The sequence below is a fragment of the Sarcophilus harrisii genome, chromosome 4 (assembly GCF_902635505.1).
Source record: "Sarcophilus harrisii chromosome 4, mSarHar1.11, whole genome shotgun sequence".
Lineage (NCBI taxonomy): Eukaryota > Metazoa > Chordata > Mammalia > Dasyuromorphia > Dasyuridae > Sarcophilus > Sarcophilus harrisii.
The window spans coordinates 28676338-28691624 of record NC_045429.1 but is presented as its reverse complement, the minus strand read 5'-3'; positions in this window follow the sequence as shown (position 1 = coordinate 28691624).

Sequence of the window (15287 nt, the reverse complement as noted above, 5' to 3'; positions counted from 1 at the left end):
ATGATGGTGTATGAATGTTATGGAATATTATTGTTCTGTAAAAAACAATCAGCAGGAGGATTTCAGCAGAACCAGAAGATCATTGTACACACTAACCTCAAGTTTATGTGAGGATCAACTAACTGTCAGGGACTTGGCTTTTTTCAACAATGAAATGATTCAAAGTAATCCCAATAGACTTGTGATGGAAAGTGCCATTAATATCCAGAGAGAGAACAATGGAGGCTGAATATGGATCAAAGAATAGCATTTTTATCCTTTTTAGTTGCTGTTTGTTTCCTTTTTTTCTTTCTTGTATTCCCCCCCCCTTTGATATGATTTGTGTGTGTGTGTGTGTGTGTGTGTGTGTGTATGTGTGTGTGTGTGTGCGTGCAGCATGACAAACGTGAAAATATGTTTTGAAGAACTGCATACATTTAACCTCCATCGGATTGCTTGTTGTCTTGGGGAGAGGAAAGGGAGGAGGAGAGGAAGAAAAATTTGGAAAGAAAGGTTTTGCAAAGGTAAACATTGAGAACTATCTTTGCATTTGGAAAAATAAAATTCCATTAAAATTAATTTTTAAAGTCAGCCATAAAAATAGATTTTATTGATATTTTTATATCACCCAGACTTCTTCCTTTATCCCTCCCTCTCTCCCTCCCAGGGTCCCATCCCTCATCACAAAGATTGTTTTTTTAAGGAAAAAATCAGCATCATCTTCAATCCATCTCCCCTCAGCTGTTTGTTCACTTGGAGACCGCTTCCTCCTTTCTATATGAGGAATTGGACTAGGGTGCTTTGGAGGCCCCTGCCAGCTTGGAACCCTGTGATTTTTTTTTTTTTTTTTTTTTTTGAGGCAATGAGATTAGGTAACTTGTCCAGGATCACCCAATAAATGATTGAGTATGGATTTGAGCTCAGGCCCTCCTTATTCCAGGGACAGTTGATTTATCTACTGCCTCACCTAGCTGCCTTAAATCCTCTGATTTTTGATTTCTGGGAGCTTTCTTGATCCAAATAAAGTTGGGCATAAGGTCTTGTGTCATTTACTCAAAGTGAACAGACCTCCAAACTACTTCCCATCACTCCACAATATGCTCTGCTTAGGATACTATCATCCCTTTTCCCTTCTAAAATCACTTTACCTGGTCATTCCCTATTAGAATGTAAACACCTTGTGGGCAGAGGACTATCTCCTGTGTTTTAGAACTAAGATCCTTTTTTTTGTTTTGTTTAAAATTCCTATATTGGACCATCAAGTTGGTCCATCAAGTCTTCCTATATCTTATCCCTACAAAGATTTCAGTTCTTAAATTTCTATCATGCACATATACAAATGTACACAATTAAATGTATAAAAAGCAAATGTGAATTTCAGGTACAATGCACATATACTTTCGTATTGAATTATTTCTGTAATCTATTAAAGAAAAAAATTTAAATCTCTGGAGCTAAAACTGAATAACATCATTTAATCTGATCAAAGAAACACCTTTTAAAAGTGACAGACATTTCAAACTGCTCTCCAACAATACCAAAACCTATCAAAAATAGGCAGAAAAGTTCTATCTTATTAGAAAAAAACAGAGAAACAAAAGTAAAATATTACCTTTAGGCTAAATTCTAAATAAGATTTATTTCTCATACAAGTTATAAACTTGAAATTCTAACAAAGGCTAATGTCCAGCTTTCCTTACAGGCTTAAATAAAGGCTACTAAGGTCCCTTCCAATGATTAAATTCTATGATTCTATAATAGCATTCCTGCAGTCTAGTAACTTGCTGCTAAACTTATTATTGTTCAGCACACCTTAGACCTAAGATTTCATTCCTCCATCAAAATAGAATGAAATCCCTTTTTACAGCTTCTTGAGTTCTGCTATGTGTGCAAAAAATTAATTATTCTACATCCAATGTAAATTTTTTTTGCCTTAAATGTAAATAGCATGTTTTGTAACATTCTCTTCCAATGCCTTTTTATGTCTCAAGGGGACTCTTCTATCTTTCCCGGACCTTTATTGAAGATGATTTTTATTGTGTTGTAATCTGAAAAGGAAACACTTACCATTTTTGCTTTTCTGCATTTGACTGTGAGGATTTTGTGTCCTATTACATGATCAGTTTTTGTGGAGATGCCATGTCCTGCTGAGAAAAAGGTGTATTCCTTTCTTTTCTATTCAATTTTCTCTACAGATCTATCATATCTAAGTTTTCTAGGATTCTATTAACCTCCCTAGTTTCTTTCTTATTTATTTTGTGGTTAGATTTGTCTAATTCGGAGAAGGGAAGGTTGAGATTCCTCACTTAAAATAGTTTTTCTATCTATGTCTTCCTGTAACCGACTTAACTACTTGGAAGTACCATTTGGTGCATATACATTTAGTATCAATACTATTTAACTGTTTATGCTACCCTTTAGCAAGATGCATTTTCCTTCCTTACCTTTATCCACTGCACTACCTCCCTGCCCATCCTTACCTTTTTAAATTAGAGCTATTTTTATTTTTGCTTTATCTGACATCAGAATTGCTACCCTTGCTTTTTTTTTTTTTTTTTTTTTTTGCTTCTACTGAAGCATAATAAATTCTGCTCCAGCCTTTTAACCTTATTTTGTATGTATCTCTCTGTTTCAAATGTATTTCTCCTTCACTAAATTCTTAATAAATGAGGTCAGGGGACCTAGGGATCACTGATTCTAAAGCTAGAAGACTTTAGAATCTTTGGCAGATTGTTAGAACAGAAGCACTCTAAAGTCAGGGGACCTCTATATTGCTATGTTTCATCTAGAAGCATACCCCATCACTTCCTCCCTCCCTCCTTCCTTCCCTCCTTTCCTTTCTTTCTTCCTTCCTCCCTCCTTTCTTTCTTTCTTTCTTTCTTTCTTTCTTTCTTTCTTTCTTTCTTTCTTTCTTTCTTTCTTTCTTTCTTTCTTTCTTTCTTTCTTTCTTCTTTCCTTCCTTCCTTCCTTCCTTCCTTCCTTCCTTTCTTTCTTTCTTTCTTTCTTTCTTTCTTTCCTTCTTTCTTTTTTCTTTCTTTTCTTTCCTTCCTTCCTTCCTCCCTCCTTCTTTCTTTCTTTCTTTCTTTCTTTCTTTCTTTCTTTCTTTCTTTCTTTCTTTCTTTCTTTCTTTCTTTCTTTCTTTCTTTCTTTCTTTCTTTCCTTCCTTCCTTCCTTCCTCCCTTCCTTCCTCCCTTCCCTCCTTCTTTCTTTCTTTTCCTTCCTCCTTCCCTTCCGTCCTTCCCTTCCCTCCTTCCTTCCCTCCTTCCTTCCTTCCCTCCTTCCCTTCCTCCCTCCCTTCCTCCCTCCTTTTCTTCCTTCCTTCCTTCCTTCCTTCTTTCCTTCCTTCCTTCCTTCTTTCCTCTCTTTAATCTATCTCTATCATCTTTTTTCTGTCTGTCTGTCTACACAACACCCACTTAAAGTCTCCTGTGCAACATAAGTTCCAAGAGGCCTGACACTGTTTGGTTGTCTCTGCTATGCCATAGAGCAAACATGGTCAGAAGCAGAGGACGTTGCCAGGATCAACTTGTCTTCAGCACCAGCTGGAATGATTCTCGTGTTTTCCTGTGCTGGCAGCAGGTAGTTAGTGCATGGATTGCGAGCCGTTCAGTGCAGGAACCTGGAAGAGATTTTCTGGGCTAGGGTCCCACTGGCCAGGCCCGGTGGGTGGGCCTCTCCCTTGGCCCAGGGCCTCCCTGATGCTCACTAACCACTAACTGGAGCATAAGTCAGGGCTCCAGGCTGGGCCAGAACAGACATGCTTCCTCTGGCGCTCCTGCCCCCTCCCTCCTTCTCTCCTTCCTTTCCTCCCCACCCCCCTCCCCAGGAACAGGTGGCAAGAGGAGCTTTGTTTGCTAAGATGCCGGAGCCCTGCCTCTCTTTAGAGCAGCCATTTGTGTCCCCCTCTTACAGAGGTGGAAATGGAGGCCTGTAGAGGGGAAAGTTCCAGTTGGAAGGAGGCAGCTCTGTGGCTGCTGCAGTGCCCAGCCCTGGTTTGCAGACCTCTCATGACAGGGAGCTCACTATTTAGAAAAGGAGGATTTATAGCTGGGGGGACACCTTCAGTCATCATCAAGTCAGACCCACTCAGGTTACAGACGAGGAAACTGAGGCTTAATATAAGGAGAAACTTCCTAATAGATCTCCTGGTCCTGCCCATTTCCCTCAGCATCAGTTCCTGTAAGTCTCTCCCCCTTTCTGAAACCAGCCTGCTCACCATTCCTATAGAACGATAATTTTCCATCCCATTCATGTACTACAACTTATTAAGCCATTCCCCAATATATGGCATCCATTCAATTTCCAATTCTTTGTCACTACAGAAAAAGTTGCTGCATTTTTGTACATGTGGATCTTTTTTTTTTTATGATTTCTTTTGGGGTCAGATCCAGATGTGACATAAAAGGGTGTGCACAGTTTGTAGCCCTTTGGGCACAGTTCCAAATTGCTCTCCAGAATGGTTGCATCAGTTCACAACTCCACCAACAATGTATCAGTGTTCAAGTTTTCTCACATCTCCTTCAACATTTATTGTTCTCTTTTCCTGTTATCTTAGGCAATCTGAGAAGCATGAAATGGTGCTTCAGAGTTGCCTTAATTTGCATTTTTCTAATCAAGAGTGATTTAGAGCATTTTTTTCATAAGACCATAAATGGCTTTAACCTTTTCATCTGAAGTGTGTGTTCATATTCTTTGACCATTTATCAATTGGGGAATAACTTGTATTCTTTTTTTTTTTTTCTTTTTCTTTTTCTTTTTTTTTTAATAGCCTTTTATTTATAGGATATATACATGGGTAACTTTACAGCATTAACAATTGCCAAACCTCTTGTTCCAATTTTCACCTCTTACCCCCACCCCTCCCTAAATGGCAGGATGACCAGTAGATGTTAAATATATTAAAATATAACTTAGATACACAATAAGTATACATGACCAAAACATTATTTTGCTGTACAAAAAGAATCAGACTCTGAATTATTGTACAATTAGCTTGTGAAGGAAATCAAAAATGCAGGTGTGCATAAATATAGGGACTGGGAATTCAATGTAATGGTTTTAGTCATCTCCCAGAGTTCTTTTCTGGGTATAGCTAGTTCAGTTCATTACTGCTCCATTAGAAATGATTTGGTTGAAACAAAGTTCATATGGAAAAACAAAAGGTCAAGAATTTCAAGGGAATTAATAAAAAAAAAATCAAATGATGGTGGCTTAGCTGTACCAGATCTAAAACTATACTATAGAGCAGCAGTTACCAAAACTATTTGGTATTGGCTAAGGAATAGATTAGTTGATCAGTGGAATAGATTAGGTTCAAGGGATAAAACAGTCAACAAATATAGCAACCTAGTCTTTGACAAACCCAAAGATCCAGCTTTTGGGATAAGAACTTACTGTTTGATAAAATTGCTGGGAAATTGGAAACTAATATGGCAGAAACTAGGCATTGATCCATACTTAACAGTACACCAAGATAAGGTCAAAATGGGTTCATGACCTAGGCATAAAGAATGAAATTATTAATAAATTAGGAACATAGGATAGTTTACCTCTCAGACCTGTGGAAGGGAAGGTTTTATGACCAAAGCAGAACTAGAGATCATTACTGATCACAAAATAGAAAATTTCGATTATACCAAACTGAAAGTTTTGTACAAACAAAACTAATGCAGACAAGATTAGAAGGAAGCAATAAACTAGGAAAATATTTTTTACAGTCAAAGAGTTCTGATAAAGGCCTCATTTCCAAAATATATAGAAATTAACTCTAATTTATAAAATCAAGCCATTCTCCAATTGAAAAATGGTCAAAGGATATGAACAGACAATTCTCAGATGAAGAAATTGAAACTATTTCTAGTCATATGAAAAGATGCTCAAGTCATTATTAATCAGAAATGCAAATTAAGACAACTCTAAGATACCACTACACACCTGTCAGATTGGCTAAGATGACAGGAAAAAAAGATGATTGTTGGAGGGATGTGAAAACTGGGACACTGATTCATTGTTGGTGGAGTTGTGAACGAATCCAACCATTTTGGAGAGTAGTTTGGAACTATGCTCAAAAAGTTATCAAACTGTGCATACCTTTGATCCAGCAGTGTTACTACTGGATTATATCCCAAGAGATTATAAAGAAGGAAAGGGGCCTGTATGTGCACGAATGTTTGTGCAGCCCTTTTTGTAGTGGCTAGAAACTGGAAACTGAATGGATGTCCATCAGTTGGAGAATGGCTGAATAAATTGTGGTATATGAAAATTATGGAATATTCTGTTCTGTAGAAATGACCAACAGGATGATTTCAGAAAGGCCTGGAGAGACTTACAAGAACTGATGCTAAGTGAAATAGAGCAGGACCAGGAGATCATTATATACTTCAACAACAGTACTAGATGATGACCAGTCCTGATGGATCAGGCCATCCTCAGCAACGAGATCAACCAAATCATTTCTAATGGAGCAGTAATGAACTGAACTAGCTATGCCCAGAAAAGAACTCTGGAGATGACTAAAAACCATTACATTGAATTCCAGTCCCTATATTTATGCACCTGCATCTTTGATTTCCTTCACAAGCTAATTGTACAATAATTCAGAGTCTGATTCTTTTTGTACAGCAAAATAATGTTTGGTCATGTATACTTATTGTGTATCTAAGTTATATTTTAATATATTTAACATCTACTGGTCATCCTGCCATTTAGGGGAGGGGGGGGGGGGGGTAAGAGGTGAAAAATTGGAACAAGAGGTTTGGCAATTGTTAATGCTGTAAAGTTACCCATGTATATATCCTGTAAATAAAAGGCTATTAAATAAAAAAAAAAAAAAAAAAAAAAAAAAAAAAAAAAAAAAAAAGAAATGATTTGGTTGATCTCGTTGCTGAGGATGGCCAGGTCCATCAGAACTGGTCATCATATAACTTGTATTCTTATAAATTTGACTCGGTTCTCTATATATTTTAGAATTAGGGCCTTTATCAGAAATACTGGCTGTAAAAATTGTTTCCCAGCTTTCTGCTTCCCTTCTCATCTTGTCTGCATTGGTTCTGTTTTAATTTAATGCGATCAAATTAACCATTTTCTATTTCATAATGTTCTCTACTTCTTTGGCCATAAATTCTGCCCATCTCCAGAGACCTGACAGGTGGACTCTCCCTTGCTCTACTAATTTGCTTTTAGTATCACCCTTTATGCCTACATCATGAGTCCATTTTGACCTTATCTTGTGATGTTGATCAATACTTAATTTGTGCCATCCTATTTTCCAATTTTCAGGGACCCGATTTTAAAGAAGGGAGAGGAAGGAGCTCAGGATGAAGTGGAACAGGTGGGACTCAGGATGGGGGACGTCTGAATCCTCACCGAAACCTTGAATTAGAGGAGCAACAAAGGGTCGAGTTGACTCGGGAGCTTTAGAGTCCCCTTCCCCTCTCTAGGCCTCAAGGGGTTGGTCTGACGGCCTGTCAGATCTCTACCTGCTCCTGCAGTTTATCCACAGGTCCTTGTCTGCTCTACACCCCAGTATCAAGGTTTACAATGTTGTAATTCTGGGAGGAACAGAGGACACCTGGGTCAGGAAGCCTCCTTTCTATGGAGAAGGAAGCCAAGACCCAGAGATGGAACAGGACTGGCCAGGACACACAGTCAGGTCTCCTGGTCGTTTCTCTCCTCGGAGTTTCTCTCCCAGGGCCTGAGGCCTTTAGTCAGGGGCTACATGACTCCTTGAGAGGGAGAGGGAAAGTCCCTGCTTAGGGAGCTGCTGCTGTCCATGCTAACAAGGGACCCATATACAGTGGCAGTCCCCAAGGCACTCAGAGAGATGGAGGATGTCTACTGTGAGTTAAATCTTCCACCCTGACTCTTTTTTCCTTTCTTTTCCTTCCAGATGCCAGCCCCAGGATGGTCTCCAGTCAAAAGCCTAAGCCTGGAATTCAGCTCTAGGGTCTGGCTGGCCTTTGGGGCCCAGAGAGGAAGCGGTCTGTCCCACAGCCCTGCGACTCGGCCGGACGCTCAGGTGAGGGCTAGAGACCGAGGAGGAGGGCAGGGTCGGGAACACTGAGGCACTGAGGCTTTGGGTGAACACATGTCTACTATGCCACGGGCTTCTTCAGGAACTCCTGATGGGCCCAATACACCATTTTAGAATCCACCATTTCAATAGCAGGCCCATCAAACGGGGGAGCAGTTCTAGCCAAGCCCATGAAAGCGAGTTCCTGGGGAGGCGGGGGGAAGGGAAAAAGAGAGTTTTTGATTTAATTTGTCTGAATTTCAAAAGGTCAAAAGAGTTCTCAGTCGCCATCAGTGATCCTGGAGTAGCAGTGGCCCATGGGAGGATCTGCATGAGGAGCCACATCATGGAAAGGCACCTTCAGGATGACTCTCAGAGCCCAAGAGGAAACTTCATCAGGGCTTCTCAAATGGAGAAATGAACTGCCAAAAATCGGGAGCTGGGAATGACTCCTTTGCCCCCCCCCCCCTAAGCCTGAGCCCACTTTCCCCAGGACTCTGTAGGTATTTGTGGGGGATAATGATCCTAAGTTTAGGGGGGATTGTCTCTGTAACAACTGCTCTTGTTCATCCTGCTTAGTAAATAGCACTTTCTAAAATTTAAGTAACTCAAACTGTAATTAATAATCTGTGAGGTAGGGGGTGCACTAAAGGGAAGTCATGAGAATTTAATAGAAATAATCTCTGCCCATCCCACTCAGAATCATGAGGGAAAAAGAAATCATTGTTTTTTTTTTATTTTGTTGTTTGTTTTGTTTTTGCAGAGGCAATTGGGGTTAAGTGACTTGCCCAGGAAAATCATTGTTTTATAGGAACCCAACCTGCTAGTACAGTATGAGTTGGCAAAGTAAACTCAGAGTAAGTGCCACATAATTAATTCATCATGCTGCTTTCAAAGCTGTCTTACTTATCTGTATTTCTTTCTGGATTCCCTTTTGTTCTCCCTTGATGCATCAGTGATTCTTTTCCTTTCTTCTTTCCTTCCCTTTCTAACCTTTTCTTTCTCCTTCCTTCCTTCCTTCCTTCCTTCCTTCCTTCCTTCCTTCCTTCCTTCCTTCCTTCCTTCCTTCTTTCCTTCGTTCCTTCCTTCCTTCCTTCGTTCCTTCCTTCCTTCCTTCCTTCCTTCCTTCCTTCCTTCCTTCCTTCCTTCTTTCCTTCTTTCCTCCCTTCCCTTTCTCTCTTTCTTTTTTCTTCCTTCCTTTCTATTTTCTGCAGTTTCATTACTAGTTCCTACCTTCTAGCAAATTTCCCTCTTCCCGCTTCATTCTACCTCATTTTATTTTTAAAAAATATTTTTATTTCCCCCAGTTACATTTAAAACAATTTTTAACATTTTTTCAGGTTTAAGTACAGTGATAACCTGAAAAAAAGTTTAAATTTTATTTATTTTATTATTTATTAATAATTTATAATTATTATACATATATAATTTATATATATATATTAATTATTTATTTACTTAAAATGTTTAATAGCTTTTTATTTACAAGTTATATGCATGCCCAAAGAGATACTAAAGAAGGGAAAGGGGCCTGTATGTGCAAGAACGTTTGTGGCAGCCCTGTTTGTAGTGGCCAGAAACTGGAAAATGAATGGATGCCCATCAACGGGAGAATGGTTGGGTAAATTGTGGTATATGAATGTTATAGAATATTATTGTTCTGTAAGAAATGACCAGCAGAAAACAAACAAACAAAAAAAACGAAATGACCAGCAGGATGAATGCAGAGAAGCTTGGCGAGACTTACATGAACTGATGCTGAGTGAAATGAGCAGGACCAGGAGATCATTATATACGTCAACAACGATACTGTATGAGGATGTATTCTGATGGAAGTGGATTTCTTCGACAAAGAGAAGATCTAACTCAGTTTCAATTGATCAATGATGGACAGAAGCAGCTACATCCAAAGAAAGAACACTGGGAAATGAATGTAAACTGTTTGCATTTTTGTTTTTCTTCCCGGGTTATTTTTACCTTCTGAATCCAATTCTTCCTGAGCAACAAGAGAACTGTTCGGTTCTGCACACATATATTGTATCCAAGATATGCTGTGACATCTTTAACATGTATAGGACTGCTTGCCATCTGGGGGAGGGGGTGGAGGAGAAAAATCGAAACAGAAGTGAGTGCAAGGGATAATGTTGTAAAAAATTACTCTGGCATGGATTCTGGCAATAAAAAGTTATAAAAAAAAAAGTGAAAAAGAAAAAAAAAGATACAGACCAAATTAAAAAAAAAAACGCCCAACAAAAAACAAGTTATATGCATGGGAATTTTACAGCATTGATAATTGCCTACCTTTTGTTCCAATTTTTCCCCTCCATCCCCCCACCCCCACTCTTAGATGGCAGGATGACCAATACATTTAACATTTGTTTTTTAAACTTTAAGTTCCAGATTCTCTCCCTTATTCCTACCTCCAGCCCCCATTAAGAATGCACACATGAAGTTTTACAAAATATTTCCATAAAAGTCATGATGTGAAAGAAAACATAGATCTCCCCCCAAAAAAATCCTCAAGAAAACTTTTTTTAAAAGAAGAGTATGTTTCAAACTGTATCAGACACAATCAGTTCTTTCTCTGGGTATTTTTCATGATTAAGTCCTTCAGAGTAGTCATCAGTCATAGTATTGCTGAGAACAGCAAAAGTTTTCACAGCTGATCATCCCACAACGTTGCTATTACTCAGTACACGGTACATTTCACTTTGCTTGAGTTCACGGAGGACTTTCCATCTAACTTGCTTTATACAAGTTCTTTCATGTTTCTCTAATATTATCGCTGTCATCATTTCTTTTGGCATCATGATATTCCATTATATTCATACCCCAGAATTTGTTCGGCTCCTCCCCACTTGGGGAGCACCTCCTTAGTTTCCAGTTATTTGCCATAATAAAACAAGCTGAGCATACGGGTTCTTTCAGAGTTGACTACTACATTCTTGCTGTTATTGTGCACAATGTATTCCTGGTTCTTGTTTCACTCAGCATCAGTTCATGTACGAGGGATAGTTTTGTTTCCTGATTACCTGTTCTAACTCCTTCAATTTCTTTTTCTTGTCTTCTTGCTGTAGCTAGCAAGTCTAGTATAATATTAAATAATAATAGTGACAATGGGCATCCTTGCTTCATTCCTTATCTTACTGGGAAAGCTTTTAGCTTATCCCCATTACAGATAATGATCATAGTTTTAGATATTATCATTTTAAAGAAAACTACATTTATTCCTATAGTTTCTAGTGTTTTTGATAGGAATGAGTATTGTGATAAAAGCTTTTTCTGCATCTTTTCAGCTAATTAGATGATTTTTTAAATTTATGTTATCAATATAGTCAAATATGCCGATATTTTTCCTAATATTGAACTAGTCCTGCAATCCTGGTACAAATTCCACCTGGTCCTAATGTCTGATCTTTGTGATTTATTGCTATAATCTTTTTGTTAATATTTTATTCAAAAATTTTGCATTAATATTCATTAGGGAAATTGGTCTATAATTTTCTTTCTCTGTTTTCCCTTTCTGGTTTGGTTATTAAAACCATATTTGTGTCATAAAAGGATTCCTTCATTGCCTATTTTTCCAAATAGATTGGATACATTTTCGATGCGTACAATCCAACTCCACTAGGTCCCCAGTGTAGCAAAACTGTCCAATTTTATTTCTCCCAAATTGATTCCCTATCTCACTTTCATGCAAAAGTTTTTTTTTAAGACCTCCTCAAGCCTTCTAAACCTTTCCCCTTTCAGTTGGTCTCCTGTGACTGAAAAAATTAAGACCATTTAATATGAGCTCTGTCGTTTCCCCTTCTTTTTATCTCAGACCCCCATGGGAACTCCCATTCACTCTTTTCCCTGGGTCTCTCATTGGGGATCCTTCACCTTGCCAAGGCCAATCCCTCTCTGCATGTGTCCTTATTCCCGTTCCCTCCCATTTTCCCCAGCAAGTTGCCACCTCAATTTCTCTCCCTTTCTTGAATTTTCAAGCTCTTCCAGAAAACCAGCTATTGTTTATTAGTTTGATTTATTTTTAATTGGATTATAGGATAAAATTCCCTTTTTTAGGAAGAGAGCCAGACTACTGTGGATAATTCTTTAAATCTAAGTTACCTGCAGGTTTAGTTAGCAGATAGATGGAGAAGACGTTATCATTCAGCAGCAGGTAATTTAGAAGAATAAGGTTGTAAGGTTTTTCCAAAAGGCTAAATCCCCATTTTTTATAGAAAAGGGACTAATTCTTCTTTCTGGCAGCTGGAGGAAGCTAAGCCAGGGCCTGGAGGTAGCGGTGACTGCTAATCACCGATCACAAGTTCTTCTTTCCCAACCTACTCTCTGGTCACAAAAGGTACCACCTGGAGGAAAGGGCATCTGGCATCGGATTAAGAAAGTCTGGGAGAGGCTAACGAGTCAGGTGACCTGCCCTGTCCAATAGAATCATGTTCAAAACAAGTTTCTGTCCTTTGTCCAAATCCTCTTTTTTTCCCCTGGAAACCATCTCTGGAAACCCTCCCTCGTTGCTGACCCCTGAAGCGTCCAGTGATCTGATCCGATGCGCATTAAATCACCGACGGTTTGGGAGCTTGGGCCTCAGTTTCCCTTTTAGGTCAGATCATGATTTTTAACAACTGATTCTCCGCAGTTTTTTTTTCCAAAGAAGTCACTTTTATTTTTTTTCTTAAATAGCTTTTTATTTACAAGTAATGTGCACGGGCGACTTTTCGGCACTGACCCTTGCAAAACCTTCTGTTCCAGCTTTTCCCTCCTTCCCCCACCCCCTCCCCCCGGCTGGCAGGCTGACCAATAAATATGTTAAAGTATAATTAAATACAGTGTGTGTGTGTGTGTGTGTGTGTGTGTGTGTGTGTGTGTGTGTGTGTGTGTGTCTCTCCTTGGGGGCCTCCATGCGCAGTGGGCACGTTTTCCTGACGCTCTCGCTCTCTCCGTCTCAGCCCCACGCGCAGAGAAGTCGTGCTCGCTTCCTGCCTTCTCTCACCCGCCGCGGCCTCTCCTCGGGGCGATGGGCGGCCTCTCCTCAGGGCGGTCGGCGGCCTCTCCGGCCGGAATCTGCGCATCTCCCTTCAGCCCCGGTTCCTTCTTAGCCAACAAGCCCCAATAAAGCCTCTAAGCGCCAGGGGCCGGGCTGGCTGGGGACAGCAGGACGGGGGTGGCCCCGGCTCCCAGGCTTTGTGCGAAGTGTGCGGCCTATCGGGTGTGACGTGGATGGGGCCGCTGCCATCTGGGGGGGGCGGGGGGCATCTGGAACAGAAGGTTCTGCAAATGTCGCGCTGGAGAATTACCCACCGTGTGTTTTGTCAATAAGAAGCTTTAATAAACACACACGCAGAATAAACGGCCCGTCTCAGAGGGCAGGGACTGAGGGGTGAGGAGGGAGGCCTCAGGGACCCCCGGAGGAAGGGATCTCAGCGGAGCCTTAGGGAGCCAGGGAAGGGGGGAGGCGGAGCCTGCCCAGGCCCTGTCAGGGGAACCAGAGTCCACGGCGGGGCTGGGTGTGGGGGGATTCTGACAGGGGCCGGTTTCCTGCCTCCTCATTCTGGAGCCCACGCCTGGCTGAGCTGTGACCCCCGGGGGCACGAAGCCCTTCCCGCCGCCCCGTTCCCCCATGGCTTTCCCTCGGCCGCTCAGGACCCTCCCTCCCTTCCTGGGGGGAACGGCCGCTGCCCCCGGCGGAATGTCGGCCCCTTGCCAGCAAGGGAAGGCGGGGGCAGACGCAGGGTGGGCGACTCGCCCGCGAGGGCTGATAATGATACCGGTTCCACTGGTCTCGGGGCCTGGGCGGGAGGGACGGGAGCGAGCGGGAGCCTTGGAGGAGGGAAGGAGGCCCGGCCTCGTGCCCTGGGCCTGCAGCCCCTCCCGCGCCGGCCCCCGAGCCCGGGCTCAGGGTGGCTGAGGCAGGGCTGGGGCCCCGTTGTCGCACCCAGCCCGAGGCCTCTCCCTGGGAGCCGCAGTGGGCTGGGGGGGTGGGGGAGAGGGGGAAGCAGAGCAGGGGGAGGCAGAGGCGGAAGGCCTGGGCCCGGGAGGCCGGGACTGAGCTGGGGTTTGTCCAAGGGCGTTCGGAGCCCTGCCACCAGGGGACAGAGTCCAGGGGAGGCGCCGGGTGTCCCCGAATGCCCTGGGACGGGGGAGCCCCGGGGCGGAGTAAGGAGGAGCTGTGGAAATCGGCGGCCCATGAGCACTTATTAAGTGCCTGCTGCATGCTGGGCACTGAGCCCCACCGAGAGAATCAAGCACTCCGAGGAAAGGGGGGCACTCAGCTGGGGGAGGGGGCGGCTGCGAGGCACAGCGCTAATTGTGAACCCACTTCCACCGACGCCAACAAATTCGGGTGCGGAGGAGACAATTAAGCGGTTTGGGGGGCGCTGACGAGACCCGGGGCAGCGGTCCGGAAAGGCCTCCCGGGGAGTGAGGGGTCCCGCTTCACCGCAGAGAGCCGCAGGGCGCCGGGGAGAGGCCGGCAGCCTGGCTGGGCGGCCCAGTGAGGCCAGAAAGGGGTGGGTGCGGGTGCTAGAGAGCCGGCTTGGCAGGAGCGGGAGGGGGAGAATCTGGGGACAAGGGCCCCTGGGAGGTGGGGCAGCAGCCCATGGGGGGGGCACCCGAAGGCAAGAGTGAGAGCGGGCCCTTAAGGCACAAATGGCGGGCTCTGGCCCTCAGCATGTGGGGTGGGGCTGCAGGGCGGGGCGAGGCCGCCCCCAACGAGGAGAGCGCTGGGCTTTCTGCAGGCTCTGGGGGGAAAGAGCACGTCCTGTCTGGACCGGACCGTCTGAGGGGGGCCATCCGGGATGAAGGGAAGCGGCGGCCATGGCGCGGGGCTGAGGGGCACGGAAGTTAACCTGTGCTTTGCGGGGGGGGGGGGGGCGGGGGCGGGACTGAGCTGGGGTTTGTCCAAGGGCGTTCGGAGCCCTGCCACGCTCCCAGCCGCTGGGGGGGTCTGGCGGAGGAGGGAGGGAAGCTCCAGGAAGGGCCCCGCCGGGGAGCCCGGCCTCGGGTTAGGGGGTGCAGGCCGGGAGGGAAGCTCGAGCCCAGCCTCCTCTGCGCTGAGATGGTCCCTGACCCGGGGACGGAGGGGCCCGAGACCGCGCAGGGGCGCCCAGGCCGGGCCGGAAGGAGAGTCAGGGCCCAGGGACGAGGGCCGCCACCCCCGCCCCGCGTCCGTTGGGTCGGCCCGGAGTCCTGGGGGGCTACTCCCGGGGGCCCCCGTCCGCCCCCCCCCGGCCCCATCCCTGTCCCTGCGGGGCTCCCACCCCCGGGGCCCGGGACATTGGGCCCGTCCGTGGCGGGG